This window comes from Amblyomma mixtum, chromosome 3 (genome assembly GCF_055824585.1).
Source record: "Amblyomma mixtum isolate Tamu chromosome 3, ASM5582458v1, whole genome shotgun sequence".
Lineage (NCBI taxonomy): Eukaryota > Metazoa > Arthropoda > Arachnida > Ixodida > Ixodidae > Amblyomma > Amblyomma mixtum.
The window spans coordinates 335,654,360-335,668,339 of NC_143014.1; positions in this window are offsets into that span (position 1 = coordinate 335,654,360).

The following is a 13,980-nucleotide window of genomic DNA, read 5'->3' on the forward strand; positions in this document are numbered from 1 at the left end:
CCCTTAGATGTATAGGCTGTCGCATTCATACAAGTGTCAATAATACGAAGGAAACAAAAGTGATAACGAAATCAGACAATTACTTCATAATTATGCTAACTTTCAAAGGGTCTAGAATGATTAAAAAATTTGCAAAAAGACTTTGACACGATATTATTTTCACTAGTTCCAGGAGAGCACTATTTAGAGCCGCAAATCGGCAAGGCATATGACTGGTTGAACAAAACAAATGGACAGGAGAGTAGCATTTCGCATTAGAGCGTCCATTCCTCTGGATCCCCCACATAAATGACAGAATATACACTACTATTTCAAACATACAGATTTTTACATCTGAAAACATGCACCAACCGTGCACAGCCAGACACATGACATGTCTTAGAAATAGTCAAGTGAAAGAATATGGTGCTGTCTGCCACTGCTGCTACGGGGAGTGCCAGTTGGCATTGACATTTTGTTCCACAACCACCGCACTTCTAGCTGAGGTCTCCTTCGAGTCCGGAGTTCTCGCAAGCAAGACTGTGCTCACGTTGCTACAGTTACTACAGTTGATGCTTGACGGTCCAGGCTGCAGCACCACCTTGAATGCACAATCCGTAGAATAAACTGCTTCTCGAAGGAAACAGCGCACAAGATTTGATTGGAATTTTTACAGCTGTTCAGGGCTAGAATGGCTCTAGTATTTTGCAGAGGTTATCTTCGATGCCTGATCTATGCAGTGGGCTTGTTTTTCTAAAATTTCCAGAAAGCAGATTTCGTTTTCTGAAACCAAAGTGCAAGGTACGTGGTCGAAATCCAGTCATCCACTACTGTGTATATTTTTCTTACTTTCTTTCACTCTCTCCTCCATCGCTTCCCTCACGGCGTGGTTGAGCCAGTTGAGGTTTCTTCTGAGAGATTCCCTTCAAACTCGGCTCAAAATTTTTTCTCTCAATCTCTCTACTGAGAATGCATATTTCTTGTAATTACAACCAGTTGTTACATTTCAGTTGACTTCTTCTGCCAATATTTACCCGTTCTGTATATAGTACAGTTTGTTTTTCTCCTCATCTAGTTTGTGGTGCCCCTGACATTTGAAGTGAGGGAGAAGTTGTAGGTTTACTCCGTAGGTAACCTCCAATATTGTAGTCGTAGGCAATCGTGGTTTTTTTCTTCCTTTTTTTTACAAAACATTAAAATGGTTGTAAGCACACACCGAGCTTTATTTATTATTTTTATGTTGCCAGACTTTTAGGTTGTCACAGGGTGGCCACTATTTTCTGAAAACAAACAAAAATTGTGATGTAAGCTTTGGATCATATTTTGCTTATTTTGCAGTAACAAACTAAAAGCATTTTGTTGTCTTTAAAAATTGTTGCAAATATTTATAAATTAGTGACCAAAGGCTCTTGTTGCCAGATCTTTATATCAAATTTAGCACAGTTTCCTGAGCTTGCAATAAATGTTGAATGTGTTGAATGCTTATTAAGACACTTTATTGCAAATCTCAAAGTGTACTGCATAGATGATCCAAATAGGTTGTGTTTAGATTTACGCTAGTTTATGCTCCGGATTGTCTGGTTTAAGGTGCCGCTGCAGAATGGACCATCAAGCGTCGACTGTATTAACTGTAGCAGAGTGAGCACAATTTTGCATGTGAGAACTGTGGACTCGAAGGACACACGAGCTAGAAGCGCGGTGCCTGTGGAACAAATAGTCAATGCCAACTGGCACGCACCGTAGCAGCAGTGGCAGACAGCATCTTCTTGACGCGACTGTTTCTTAGACGTGTCGTGTCTGCAAGCAGAGGAGCGGTGGGCGTTTTCTCAAGTAAAAAATCTGGATGTTTGAAAAAATGGTATATACTGTCATTCATGTAGGGGATCCAGATGAATGGGCAGTCTATTGTGAAACACTATTCTCGACTCTGTTTGCGTTGTTCAGCCATTCGTCTACTTTGCTGATTTATGGCTCTAAATAGTGCTCTTCGGGCACAAATGAAAATATTCTGTGAAAATAATTTTGGCAAATTTTTTTATTGTTTCAGCTCCTTCTAAAGTCAGCCTAATTATGATCTAATTACCTAATATTTTTATCTTTTTTTTCCTTCATACTATTGTCATTTATATAAATGCGACAGCTTATACATCTAAGAGAGCCAGTTGCAAACCAAACTTACCATTTTTTTTAGGTGCTATTTTTGGCAGTATTTTGCGGTAGTTGTTTTGTTGTTTGCCAGTTTGCATTTCTGTTAAATAATTTTAGACATGCCGACGGGGTGAAAGAAATATTCCTTTTGGTTTGGTGCAGCTGAAAAGCTAGGACACACAGGGGAAACAAATCTAGCTTGCTTCACTTAGTCCCAGATTGGAAGTGGTGGAGGGTTCAGCTCATTAACCAAGAGTGACAATTGCTTCAACCTAGGATTCAGGCAGTTCTGACTTTACTAGGGTACTCACAGTGATGATTGTTATGATGTGTTTTTTCTGAGACACGTTCATTAATATGTTTCTCGACAAGGGCTACGTCATGCGGAAGTCATCCGTCAAAAATTATTTCATCTACATTTTTTGAATTTGAGCCAAAATGGAAGTTTGGCAAGGTTGTAGATCAGCTACTGCTTTGCACATAAAGTTTGAAGTTCACTGAAACAACAAAAAATGGGGCTAACATTCAGAGCTATTCTACACTTACGAGATAAAAATGATTAAGGAGGCTGTTAATTATATCTCCCAGCAAGACAGGTGTTACAAAAATATGCACCACGCACATATTTTCACTAGCATGCATCTTTGAAAATTAAATGAGTTGCTCTTTCCTTTAAGCAAATATAATATTCCTTTTAGTAGTCACGTCAAAAAATATCTCACCCATGAAACAGCAAAAGAAGTTCTTATTCTCATGTAATTGAAAACACACTGCACTTATGTTCCTCAGACGACATGGCGATCATCCGTGGCACCTGTAGTAAGCGTATTGTGTTACCCACTCCGCAATTATATATATACGAAAAAGTAGAAGCACACAGAGGAAGCTGAAACAGAATGTGAGCTACGTCAGCGAATCTACAGCTCGGAATCTATAGCAAGCTTGGAAAATGGAAATTGACGAAGAGGGGAATATACTTTGAGGAAATGATCTTACGTGTATTAGTCTGCAGTTCGGAGCCCTGTTCAAAAGAGAAATGCAGAAAAGACAAAATAAATGACAAACAAATAGCACTAATAGCAGAAGGCAGAGAAGAAGCAATTGAGAAATGTGTCATGAAAAAGTGGGATTATAATCAGTTAAAACTACTCATCAGTACTATAAGGAAACAAGTAAAAGCGGCGAACCACAGGAGAGGGAAGAGGAAGCTACGAACAGGTATATAAGGAAATTAAAGATGCCCTTGAACATTGATGGGTGGCTTCAAGGGAAGACAGCAAAGCACAGAAGGCATAGTTATCTCAAGAGGAACTACACAAAAATGGGAATCTGGTCAACAAAAAAAACAGAAAGCGTAGGTCGTTGTCTAGGCTAAAATAAAGCAGTCCACTGACCGCTGGCTGGCTGATGTGCATGATGCAACTAAACAGGCGACAAGAAAATTCTGGAACCACATCAGCTGACTCTATAAAGTGAATCAAAGAAGGCAGGAACAGATTCAGGATGCTGAGGGAAATTTCTGAGAGGAAGACAACGCTGCGAACTACATTACATCATTTATAGTTGAGTCATTTTGGAGCGATGATAGTGTAATCTCCCCAAATGAGAGAGGAACACAGGACAGCATAACAGAAAGCAGCTTAGAACTGACCAGTCTTAATAGGAATAAGGTGGAAGCAAATATTCCTAAATGCATATCCAAAGGAGGATACGAAATCCCAATCAAGCTTAATGAGTTTGGCACTAGAGGCAAGGAAACATATTTAAAAGCATTGGAGACTATCCCAACAAATAATCAAAGTCCACACAGCTGGCGACAGGAAAAATGAATGTTATTTATAAAAGAAAAGGAGATAGGATGCGCATAAAATATTTCACATCGATTATAACAGAATGTTATTTATAAAGGAAAAGGATATAGGATGCACATAAAATATTTCACACTGATTACGATATCATCCGTAGTATACGAGATGGCAACCAGGCGGTGAAATTAAATATGCACTCATGGGTAGAAAGTCATAAGATACTAGGAGAACCTCAGAACAGGTTCAGAAGGAAAAGGCACTTGTATGATAGCCTGCTGTTCCTGCTTACTGAAGGCATAGATATAGCTAAGACAGAAAGCAGACCAATGTAGTCAGCATTTTGGACATAAGCAGTGCGTACGACCATGTGAGCAGAGAACTCCACTGGAACGTGTTAAAAAATAAAGGTATCAGTAATGAGGCAGCTGATTTCCTGCAGGAAATATAGCGAGATAATAAAGTTAAAGATACAAGGAAAGGGATAAAAGAACAACTGTTGAGGTACGTAAATAATTAAGGCAAGGTTGTGCTCCATCATTGCTAATGGTTATGCCTTATGTGAAAAATATGGAAAGAATATGCTACAAGAGAGTAATCTAGGTTATAGTGTGTTGCACAGATTAGGCGAACAGGTTCTTGAGCAACCTCTCCATGATATTCTACTGTTAGCAGATAGCCAGGAAGATTTCCAAACTTTGGTTAGTTGCTGTGAGGACAAAAGAGGCACAGTTTCTGTTTTGGCGCAAGAAAGTCAGGTGTGGCACTTTCCTTTGAATGATCAGGCATTTACAACCCAGTCAAAAACAATCATTGGGTCCAATTGAGATTTCCAATTCGGCGCAAGTGGACCCAATTGGACTGAGGAAGACCACTTTGGGAATCCAACCAGTTTCCCTAATTCCGATTGGACAGCCCAATTCGCCTCTGAACTTGCAATTGGACTCGGGAATCCAACTGGGGAGTCCATCTGGTTTCTGAACTTTCAACTGGACAGAGGAATCCAATTGGGGAGTCCAATTGGTTTCCCTGATTCAAACTGACCAGTCCACTTTGGTCTCTTCCCAGTCAAAAAATCATTGGGTCCTATTGAGATTTCCAATTGGACCCAACTGGACTCAATTGGAAGCCAAATGGACCCAATTGGACTGAGGAAAACTAATTGGGGAATCCAATTGGTTTACCTAATTCCAATTCCAATAGGCATATTGGTTTACCTAATTCCAATTGGACAGCCCATTTGGCCTCTGAATTTCCAATTGGACTCTGGAATCCAATTGGGGAGTCCAATTGGTTTCTAAACTTCCAATTGGACTCCGGAATCCAATTGGGGAGTCCAATTGGTTTCTGAACTTCCAGTTGGACTCGGGAATCCAATTGGAGAGTCAAACTGGTTTCTGAGCTTTAGCTGGACTCGGGAATCCAATTGGGAAGTCCAATTGGTTTCCCTAATTTCAACTGACCAGTCCAATTTGGTGTCTCTGCTTTCAATTAGCTTTGCCATTTAAGCTGAATTATCCAACTGGTCCCCGGGACTCCATTAGTTTCATCACTTTCGGTTGGACTGCTCAGATGGTTCCCTAGCTGTGTTCCAAACTAATGGTCAAATTGTATAAAGGCAGAGTTGATTCCTATATTACCAGGTGGCTGTAGTCCACTAGCCAGGTAATAGAGTTAGTGCCTTGCTCCAAATGAACAGTCCATAGCATATTGCTAGTGAGCCGAGCAAGAAGGTCCAACTCGGTGCTCCAGTTTGTTAAAGATGCACGACTGGAAAATTTCCAATTGGAAAAAACCAATTGGAAGCCAATGATTGCCTTGATTGGGATCAGAATATTGCTCTCTCTGAACACGAAACTGGGAAATAATGAGGTCTTAGTAAAAAGATGTGAGCTGCTTTGTCTACTCAATTAATTTAATCATTTCAACTGTCACTGCAGACATGAAATAATGAAATAACTTTGCTCAATGGACAAGCGTCACTGGCTCCAGCAGCAGTGTCTCATGAATGGAGTATATAAGTTGGAACAAAAGCATGCTCTGTGCATATATATATTAACTGTTTCTGTGCTCATTCTATGTGATATTGCAGGCTTGTTTATCTTCAGTTCCCTAAAGGCTTGGAATTATCCCAATTTCAATTCCCATGTAAAAATGTTTGCACTAAACGCACAGCGTCTTAAACTACAGGGAGAAAATCCACTTTGTTCTATACCATTCGAATCAAACTGCAACTGAATGTGAAATGAATTGACTCATTGCTTTTAACCAAACTGCGTGCGGTGATGACGTAGGCTGAGAAATGTCTACTGAATCAGACCAAATGAGGCCTTTCAATTGGTGTGGACCCCTTGGTGCCTTCCCAATTGGAGCTGACCATTTGGTGTCGTCCAATTGGAGTGTTCCAAATGGTATTTTCCAATTGGTATTCTCCAATGGCGTTGAAAACATTTGTAAATATCCAATTGGTTCCAATTGGACATGGCCAATTGGTACCCCATGATTTTTTTCGACTGGGATGAGCTTTCAGTCTGCTCTGCCAATTCAGCTGAATTATCCAACTGGTCCCCAGGACTCCATTGGCTTCATCACTTTCGGCTGGACTGCCCATTTGGTCCCCTAGCTGTGTTCCAAACTAAAGGTCAAATTGTGTAAAGGAGTTGATTCCTCAATTACCCATCGGCTAGTTCACTAGCCGGGTAGTAGAGTTAGTGCTTTGTGCTAAATGAACAGTCCATAGCTTATATATACTGCTAATGAGCCAAGCAGGAAGGTCCAACTCGGTGCTCCAGTTGGTTGAAGATACACGGCTGGAAAAGTTCCAGTTGAAAAAAAAAACCAATTGGAAACCAATGATTGTCTTGATTGGGATCAGAATATTCCTCTCTATGAACACAAAACTGGGAAGTAATGAGGTCTCAGTAAAAAGATGTGAGCTGCTTTATCTACTGCATTAATTTAACAATTTGAACTGTCACTGCGGGCATTAATCAATGAAATAACTTTGCTCAATGGACAAGCGCCACTGGCTCCAGGAGCAGTGCCTCATAAATGGGGTATTTAAGTTGGAGCAAAAGTATGCCTCATGCATATATACTGACTGTGTCTCTGTTCCTTCTATGAGATACCGCAGGCTCGTTTGTCTTCAGTTCCCTAAAGGCTTGGAGTAATCACAATTTCAATTGCCATGTAAAAATGTTAGCACTAAACGCACATCGCCTTAAACTCCTGGGAGAAAATCCACCTAGTTCTATACCATTCGAATAAAACTGGCCGAGAAATGTCTACTGGATCAGACCAAATGAGGTCTTTCAATTGGGGTGGAGCCCTTGGTGCCTGCCCAATTGGAGCTGACCATTTGGTGTCGGCCAATTGGAGTGGTCCAAATGGTATTTTCCAATTGGTATTCCCCAATGGTGTTGAAAACACATTTTAAAATATCCAATTGGTTCTAATTAGCAATCTGCAATTGGAACCCAATGGTTTTTTTCGACTGTGTTAAGACAAGGCCATAAAGTACACTGAGCATCCTGACACAAATATATTGGGATTCGGATAAACAAAGGAAAGATATGCACAAAAAAGCACGAGCAGTCTCTTAGGGCTAAAGACTTAAGGGATGCCGAGATAATGAAAGATACAACATTATGGATGTACAACAAACATAGTACTAAGAGGTATGCATTTGGAAAGGAATAATAGCACCGGGTCTTCCTTTCGGAAATGTGATTCTCTGCTTAAGGGGAGAAGTTAAGTCGAGATTAGACGCAAATCAGATATTTTGGAAGATTAACGCTAGGTGCCCACGGCACAAACACTAATGAAGCAGTACGTGGGATACGTGCTGGACATCATTCGAGGCACGGAAAGCTCAAAGTAAAATATTATATGAAGAACACCTGAGAAAATTAAACAACAGAAGGTGCAGAGCTATATATGTATTTAAATACTTATAAAGGAGGGTTGACTTACCAAGGCTTTAGAAAAGAACAGGGAACCTAACCGGTAAGTATGCAGGACAGAATGATGCCGAAAGAAACAGCATTAAACAAAAGGTAAAAAACCACGGAATAAAAAATCTAGATTAATTCAATGGAGAAGAAGAATAGCGTAGAACTAAATCAATACTGGAAAAGGCAGATCAGGAAGGAATCGTTCCATGATAATTCAAGAGGAAGTTCTCTATTCTTTGAAGGCTGTCTTAAAACGAGCACCTACAAAAAGAAATATAATGAAGAAGGTAACATGTGCTGCCCACAGTAAAGCAGAGCAGTTGTTTGCGAAATTCCAACTGTCCTGGAGCATATTATACGGAACTTTTGAGGAGTTATTACATTTGTTCGTTTATGCTTATCGGCGCGTGATAAAACCCGGGTAGAACCTCGAACAGAAGTCCAAGTTGACGCCAAGGCACTCAGCCATTTGTGATTCTGTACAGAAATGCAGTATCATGAAAACGGTGCGGAGGGCATAAGGGATGGCTTAAAGTGATATTTAGAGAAGGGTAAGTGCGTCTTCCATGGGCAGAAAGCTTCACTTCGAAACAAAAAACAGAAACCAAGCGAAAGCTCGCACAGAAGGAAAAACAAAGCTATTTGGTCATTTATGCACGATTTCTGTACTTCTGCTCTATGGTGAATTACTACCAACTCTCCTAGCCTCATTTCTTAATCAGCGAAGACCTTTCTGGATGTCTACATCAAGGGTGAAATATTTGTGTATCAGATACGGTGCTCAATGTAAAAGAGCATTTAATTTTATCGAACAAAGCCTTCACACTGCTGTAATGTCTACCGCTGCTGGATATCCTTCAACGATGGAAGTACACTCAGTAAAAATGATGAGGGGGAGGGGAGAGGGCTGCATAGAAAATTCAGTGGTGTAGCCCGCGCTATGTTTCAGCTTCCTGTGTGTGCTTCTACATTTTCTATAGATAATAATGGAAAGGGTAACACAAGACACTCGCTACAAGTGCCACCGATAACCGCCATGTCGTCCGAGGCACTTAAGCACACAGCATTTTGAAGAACATGAGAATAAGAACTTGTTTTGCTGTTTAACAGATCTGATATGATTTGATGTGCCTACTAAAATGATTATTATAGTTGCTTCAGAAAGAGCAACTCATGCAATTTTCACAGATCCATGCTAGCAAAAAAAACGGGGTAGCATATATGTCCATAACACATGTCTTGCTGGCAGTTACAATAGAGAGCCTTCTTAATCGTTTTCCTCTGACAAGAAGTGCAGGATAGCTATGAATGTTAGCGCAATTTTTTCGTTCTTTCCGAGAACATCAAACTTTATGTGCAAACCCGTAGCTTCTCTGGAACTTTGGCAATAACCTTGTGTTTTGGGTAAAATTCTGAAAATAATTATGAAATAATTCTTTGACTTCCACATGTCTTTGACTTCCGCATGGCTTTATCGAGAAACATTAATGAACGTCTCTTAGAAAAGACACATCATAACAATCATCACTGTGAGTACCCGAGTAAAGTCACAACTGCCCGATTCTTAGGTTGAAGCAATTGTCACGCTTGGTTTATGAGCCGAACCCTCCACCATTTCCAATCTGAAACTAACTGAAATAGGCTAGATTTGTTTCCTGCATGCTTCCTAGCTTTCAGCTGCACCAAACCAGAAGGCACATTTCATCCTCCCCCACCCGCTTGATTAAAATAATGTAAAAGAAATACACACTGGCAAACCACGAAACTAACGATATACCTTGCCAAAAATAGCACCTAGACACAAAATTATAAGTTTGGCTCGTAACTGGCTCCCTTAGATGTATAGGCTGTCACATTCATACCAGTGACAATAATATGAATGAAACAAAAACAAAAAATGATAACGAGACCAGATAATTACTTGATAATTAGGCTGACTTTCAAAGGTGCTAGAACAAATTAAAAATTTTCCAAAAAGATATTGGCACGATAATATTTTCACTAGTTCCAGGAGAGCACTATTTAGAGCCGTAAATCAGCAAGGCAGATGACTGGTTGAACAACACAAACAGAGACGAGAGTAGCATTTCGCATTAGACCATCCATTCATCTGGATCCCCCACATTAATGACAGAATATACTACTATTTCAAACATCCAGATTTTTACTTGAGAAAACGCCCACCACTCGTGCACAGGCAGACACATGACATGTCTGACAAATAGCCAGATGAAGGAGTATGGTGCTGTCTGCCACTGCTGCTACGAGGAGTGCCAGTGGCATTGACATTGTGTTCCACAACCACCGCACTTCTAGCTGAGGTCTCCTTCGAGTCCGGAGTTCTCGCAAGCAAGACTGTGCTCACATTGCTACAGTTACTACAGTTGACGCTTGATGGTCCGGGCTGCAGCACCACCTTGAATGCACAATCCGCAGAATAAACTGCTTCCCAAAGGAAACAGTGCACAAGATTTCATTTGAATTTTTACAGCTGTTCAGGGCTAGAATGGCTCTAGTATTTTGCAGAGGTTATCTTCGATGCCTGATCTATGCAGTGGGATTGTTTCTATTAAATTTCCAGAAAGAAGTTTTTGTTTTATGAAGCGAAAGGGCAAGGTACTCAGTCGAAATCGATCCAGAGTCCTTCACTACTGTGTATCTTTTTCTTACTTTCTTTCACTCCCTCCTCCATCTCTTCCCTCATGGAGTGTGTAAGCCAATAGACCCTTTAGAAAATTCAGTCTGGCAACTCGGCAGGCATCATCATCAGCAACTTTCGTCGGCGTCGTGCGCCATATTTTGGGCACCTTTGGCTGGAAGACGCGCAGCTATAGCGCTCTGCACGGCCTTTGCACTAGTTTCCACCTTGTGGCATGTCTGGTTGCGTTTGTGAAAGCGATGGCGGAAAATTTGCAGTGGTCGAGGGACCTGACTGTCATCCCGGGCGGATTTTCGGAAAGGCTTTTGGACTCCTATCGTCCGGCCGCACCTCTCAGCGAAGCTACAAGCCGGTATCACTGCGATCCGTCGACAGTGCGCGTTGCCGTGTCACCCTGCAGGTCGAATCTACTGTCGATAAAGGAGGGCTAACAACACTTGGACCGGACTCGACTACGAGCAGGCGCACTGCAGGGCGAAATGCGTGTGGATCCGGATACGGGCGCTCGATCAGCGATCTAGGCCTAGCGACGACTAGGGCAGTCGGGGACCAGCGCGCAGTTCGTCGCCCGGCGTTGCCGCAGGCGGTGTCGTTGCCGAAAGCTCCACTCTAGCACAGGCATGCTGTCGTTGCTAGAATCTAGCAAGCATCCTTTCTGGTAGCATGGCTGTTTTGTATTTTCTTGTGCGAACGTGAAGTAAGCTGAGCCTACCGGCCGGCCAGCCTTGATCCCCTGCCGGCGTCATAAAAACGAGCTAATGAGTGTTCTCGACGTAAATAATAAACCCTGTGATAGGGAAATGAGAAAATATATCATTTTTCTGGGTCATTGGTCAATACCGAGTTGCTGGTAAAAGTGACAACTGTGGTACGAGCGAATTTGTTGCGAGAACCGCCTCGAAGCTGCCGCTGGCCCGACGCTGGGGTCCGCCTCGACTGGCGCCCGCTAGCTCCGCTGCTGAAGGCGCCGTAGAAATTGACCATATTATTATTTTATTGTGAGATTATGCTGTTGACAGCAAAGCGGAGTGAAGAATAGGCCTTCAATTATAGCGCAGGCGACTTCCGAAGCGCCGGCCCCTGCCGTTTCGATGCGAAGCAGGCTATAGGCCTAGCGACGACCACGGCAGACAGGCAGCCGCAGAGCTCTTCGCCCGGAGCGCCCGCGAGCGGTGCCGTTGCCCAAAGCCCGCAACATCAGCTGGCATGCTTTGTCGCCGCTCGAGTATAGCTGGCAGTCTTTCTGATAACAAGGCGATGCCGTCTTTTCTTGCAATATTTGTACACCAAGCCAAGCAGCGCTCGGGCACTGCTGCGCTGCGGCGAAGTGCGACACCGGTTGTGGGCGGAGCTTGGGTAGAGCGAGCCAGCAGTGCTTGCCGCTGCGTGTGTCCCTGCTTGCTGTGGTGTGGTAGTTCGGAAGCGGCGCGACGGACGTGTTGCCGGACATGTGTCTCCTGCCTTAGCCAGAGTGCACAGGCCCTGACCGAACGAAAACACACAGCTGCTGCTGCTGCATTCCGCCTATGTCGCCGTCGTTTGCTGCATGTTCGCAACGGAGAGAACGACGGCGCTCCTCGCCGCGCCGCATCGTCGTGCTCTTTTTCGCGCACACGGAACTCTCTACGAATGGATGTGGATGCTTGAAAATCCAAAACAAGCGCGTTTGAGCTACGTTTTGATTTTGTGACGCGCCGAAACAGTCGCCAGCATCGGAATGCATGTCCTCGAGTGCGCCGAAGGTGGCACCTTTATTTTTTGTGCTCACTATACAGCGGAGCGGCTACACGGTAGAAGGAACTTTTCGCTGCTCTTTCAATACTTATATGATTTATTTTAATGTGAAAACGAACAGGTCACGGACGAGACGAAAGAAGCATGCAGCTACTCCATGCGCTCCGTGCTCTGGTAACACAGCTTGTTTCCGTGCGCGTCTCTTCACCGCGCTGGCTGCAGAAAGGCACACAGCAGCATGCCGGCATCGCGACTATAGCTTGGTGCAGAGAGCCAATGTCAAGGAACATGGCTAGGACACAGAAACAATAAAATTGCGCTTGTTGTGGCTTCGCCGGGCGCGCGTACTTTTCAATCTGGCCCGAGCGCATACCGGCAGGCGTATGCCCAAGTAATGGCGGAGGCACCGCGGTTTGCGCACCACACACCAGATGGCGCTGAATTTTCGAAAGGGTCTATTGAGTTTTCTTCTGGGGGCTTCCCTTGAAGCTCTACTCAAAAATTTTTTTTTTCTCTCTCTACTGAGAATGCATTTTTCTTATAATTACAACCACTTTTTATATTTCAGGGCCCTTTTCTGCCAATATTTACTCGTTCTGTATATAGTACAGTTTCTTTTTCTCCTCATCTAGTTTGTGGTGCCCCCTGACATTTGAAGTGAGGGAGAAGGTGTAGGTTTACTTCATTGGTAACCTCCAATATTGTAGTCGTAGGCAATCGTGGTTTTTTTTTCCTTTTTTTACAAAACATTAAAATCGTTGTAAGCGTACACCGAGCATTATTTACTATTTTTATGTTGCCAGACTTTTAGATTGCCACAGGGTGGCCAGTATTTTATGAAAAAAAACAAAATTGTGATGTAAGCTTTGGATCATATTTTGCTTATTTTGCAGTAAAAAACTAAAGGTACATTATTTTGTTTACTAGTTGTTGCAAATATTTGGAAATTAGTGACCAAAGGTACTTGTTGCCAGATGTTTATATCAAATTTAGCCTAGTTTCCCAAGCTTGCAATAAAATGTCGAATGCGTTGAATGCTTATTTAAGACGCTTCGTTGGAAATCACGAAGAAAAGTGCACTGCATAGAGCTATCCAAAAAGGTTGTGTTTAACTTTATGCTAGCTTATGCTACGAATTGTGTAGTTAAAGGTGCCACTGCAGAACGGACCATCAAGCGTCGACTATAGTAACTGCAGCACAGTGAGCACATTTTTGCATGTGAGAACTGTGGACTCGAAGGACACATGAGCTAGAAAAACAATGGCTGTGGAGTAAATAGTGCCAACTGCCACACCCCGTAGCAGCAGTGGCAGACAGCACCATACTTCTTGATGCGACTAATTCTGAGACATGTCATGTGTGTGCAACTGCAGGGGTGGTGGGCATTTTCTCAAGTAAAAAATCTGGATGTTTCAAAAAGTAGTATAATCTGTCATTCATGTGGGAAATCCAGATGAATGGACAGTCTAATGTGAAATGCTATTCTCGTCTCTGTTTGCATCGTTCAACCATTCGTCTATCTTCTCGATATATGGCTCTGTACAGTGCTCTCCTGGTGTAAGCAGAAATAATTAATATTGCGTCAAAATATTTTTGGCAAATTTTTTTATTGTTTGAGCACGTTTTATAGTTGCCCTAAATATGACCCGATTATCTGATGTCGCTCTCATATTTCTTTCCCTCTTATTATTGTGATTTGTA